The sequence below is a fragment of the Eutrema salsugineum genome, unplaced genomic scaffold (assembly GCF_000478725.1).
Source record: "Eutrema salsugineum unplaced genomic scaffold, Eutsalg1_0 scaffold_15, whole genome shotgun sequence".
In the NCBI taxonomy this organism is placed as follows: Eukaryota; Viridiplantae; Streptophyta; class Magnoliopsida; order Brassicales; family Brassicaceae; genus Eutrema; species Eutrema salsugineum.
Window position 1 is genome coordinate 6,773,377 of NW_006256867.1, and position 3,865 is coordinate 6,777,241.

Genomic DNA, 3,865 nt, shown 5'->3' on the forward strand with positions numbered 1-3,865 from the left:
TATATATACTATATATATATATATATATTATCCTAATAATGTTTAGGATAAATTTGATAAAAGAATATAATTAGGACTTTCTCTCAGTCTTTCTGCAGATACAATTTGATTATTCTTAATTTAATGATAATGATTTATGATATACAAGAACTATATGTTTGATGGTATCAGTTGACTGACTTAAAACCCAAAAGTTATTCGGTTTTCGATTTGACTTTGATTTTGATTTAATTTTCATAAAAATAACAAGCGTCATGCAAATAATTAAGGAGATTACTATTCTCGAAATATACATATAGAATATACTTTTGATAGAAATATCAATAAAAACAAGAACCAAAGAACCCGAAAGAAAGGAAAACTGAGAAAATAAAAAAGAGAAGAAACTCTTAATTAGCTAATCTTGAACCAAATCGGAAAAAAGGAAACATATACTGGAGTAGGTGATCCGAATGTTTAGTGATGATGAGATGTCAACGTGCGTATCCACTACATCCATAGGCGACAACTTCGGAACATTGGTTGTTGGTATGACCACGACTTGAAGCTTAAGCCCAGCCTCACAGTGACCTGGCTTCGAGCTTATGAAATAATGACCTCCTGGTTTGGTGTGCCTGACGAGATCGTAGCCAGTCTTGTGCCTAACGTAGCCAGTCTTATAGCCAGTCCTGGTTTGGTGAAGTCGGGTCGCAGTATAAGAATTCCAGATCACCGCTGATTTCTAAGACGTTGTTTAATTCTTGGCTGTATTCAAAAAGGAGATTGTCTCCAACATGAAACACTTTGTCCTCGCTCCACTTGTAATAGTAGTCACTGTCGTAAACCCTCCGTCCTTTGGAGTCACCGACCTTGTAGATCTTTCCAGAAGAAAGGACCTGGCTCCGTGGTGGTGGTGGAATCGGACGTGACTGGTCATGGACGACAAGAACCTCGAGCTTTTGTCCGGATGAGCATTGAGTATGATTTGAAGTGATGAAGAAGTAAGAACCAGGTTTCGTAAAGGTTATCGCATGGTGTCCTGTGTTATAGACGGCTATAGGAAAAGAAGAGTTGCAGAATTTGGACTCCAAAGCTCTTGTGACTTGTGTGAACTCGTTCAAGTTGTGATTGTATTCAAAGACCGGAGAATCTCCAACATGAAATTCCTTGTGCTTGGTTCAACCTTAATAGACGTCGTATTTGGCATTCCATCCTTTGGAGTCTCCCACTTTGTAGATTTTCGCGGAGCAGCAACCCAAGAAAATTGTGAAGGTTGTTATTATCACGACCAACAACCTCAACACCTTCTTAGTTTTATTGTAGCCATGATTCGATGATATATGAAAAGAAGGAACTAACAAGCAAACAAGAAAAAGGTCGCTGATGAGATCGAGAGAGAGAGAGATAGAGATAGAGAGTTTTGAAGGAAAGGTATCGATAATGTGTTTGTGAGGAAAAAACGTTACCCTATCATAGAGGTGTCAAATTGGGCTCTGATCCGCGGTTCGGCCCAGTAAAACCGCAGCGGTGCGGGTTTGGGCTCCATAAAATTTGTCCAAATAAAATGCGGGTTTTGCGGTCCAAACCCGCGTGGAAGTTGGGCTTTTGCGGGTCGGGTCAAAGCGGATCCGCGGGTTTGCGGGCCAACCCGCAAAATTTGATGTTTTCTTGTAAACTTCGAAAAGTGAAGTATTTTGTCATTTTTATTGGTGGATTTCGAAGTAGTAGTTTTATAGAGTGAATCAAAGCCTAGTGGAGTCATACAATTCAGCTATTGGGCTTTGTGGTAGCTTCATTTCAATGAGATCAAGGAATCATCAAACTAGTATGTGTTTTATATTATATTCGATTCAAATTTTGTTATTGGATTTTTGAATTTGGAAGAAAATCTGGTCACTGTCTTCCCGGCTAAAAACTAGTATTTTTTTTAAGTTTTAATTTCAGTTTAATGTCATAAGTTTGTTTTTTTTGTTGGTTTTGCTCATCGACTATATCACAGACGTGGTATTTCTTTTGTCCGCAGCGATACAAAGGTAATTTAGAATCGCTTAAATCTTGAATTTACAATAAATAGTTTTGCTTGAAAATCACATTTGTTTGTACGCTGGACTAACAAATAAGCTGTCTTCATCTTTTTTTTATATATATATGAATGTCTTGTTGCTTGTATCTTGATGGTTATTTAGCTTAAATTACCAGTTTTTATGTGTATCATTATTTGTAATTCATTTATTTGCTTTTCAAAACTAAGTGTCTATTTTTACCGTTAAATTGATTTTTCAAATCTTATGGTATCATAGGGTTAGGAGTTTTGTATAAGAGGTTTATCGAATTCATTTGTTTGTTCATCGAATTTGCTCACACAAGAATTTTCTTTAGTTTTGTTTCTTATGCATATTGTGATTCAGTTACGAGTAAAATTTTATTTTCCTCTTGTAGATTTTCTGGTACTATAAATCTAAATGTCATAAAAACTTTAAGATGAAGAAGAAAGTATGAACCTGCGGGCCAGCCCGCAAAACCGCAGAATATAGGCGGGTCGGGCTTGGACACATCAATTTGGGACCGCAACTTATGATGGACCAGCCCGCCAGACCCGAAAAAAAATTAAACCCACATCAGATCGGGCTATTTGGACGCGGGTTAGCCTGTTTGACATCTATCACTATAAAAATAGTGCATTAACGATCATAATCCTTGCCTTTTTTTACGTTTTCATTTAGCTAATTTCTTTTTTCTAAAACAATCCACGATTTAAGCTATTTAAAATATATGTACGTTTTTGCCTTTTTAACCTAAATCCACGTCTTAACTTAAATAAATGGGTTTGAAGCAATGTTTTTATACCCGGACCGACCCGCCCGATTGGACCGGTTAAACCGGGACCCGGTCATTATTCCAGTTCGGTTTTATTGTTAAAATCCACCAGCATTAGAACCGAGAAAATCCAGAAAAAACCGCGATTAACCCGCAACCCGGTGACTCGGGTAAACCGTTTGGATTCCGGTTCAAAGCAAAAATCGAAATAATTAAAGAATTTGAATGAGTTTTACACTGTTTAGGGTGTAAAATATAGGGTTTACACTGTTTAATATCTTTATTTAGAAATTTTTGTTGAAGCAACAACTGTGTGCTCCGCCTTGAGCACACGTCGTAGAGTTAGTTTCTTCTATAACTTTTTTTTTTAATTACTCTTTGTCTTATGTATAATATGCAGCCTGAAGAGTTCTGAGATGAATTTTGATGGAGAATAAGATAACCATTTTTTAATAGTTTATTTTTTTATTATTGGTGATTTTTTACTCTTTACTATTTTAGCTTTGTTTGATTAAATTTGGTTTTAAAATTTTTGATCAGTTTATTATGGTTGTTGGATATCATATTTTTTATTATGGATATCATATTTTTTTGACTAAGTATGGATATTTTTGCTTTTATATTTATAAAAAAATATTAATTTTACTTTTATATTTATAAAAAATATAAAATTAATTATCAGTGGTTGATCCGGTGTGACCCGGAATGACCCGATAATCCGGTCACCCGAAGGATACTCCGGTTCGTTTTCCGGGTCGGTTATTAAAACATTGGTTTGAAGTCTCAAGTATTTTACACACGTTTGTCTTCTTTTATTTTTTTCATTTTATCTAAAAATTTACCAATTTTGTCATCTAAAATAATGGATATCTAATGTTCCTTTTTAGAGCTTATTATAATTTTAGTCAATTTTTATTAGGAAAAATCATTCTATTACACATGACAATATGATCAAAAACTGGATCAAAATTTGCAGAGCACATCCCGTGTGATCTTTATTCAAAACCAAGAAGATCAAACCCTACAGTTTTAAGTAAATTGGACACTATTTCAATTTGGTTCATTTTAA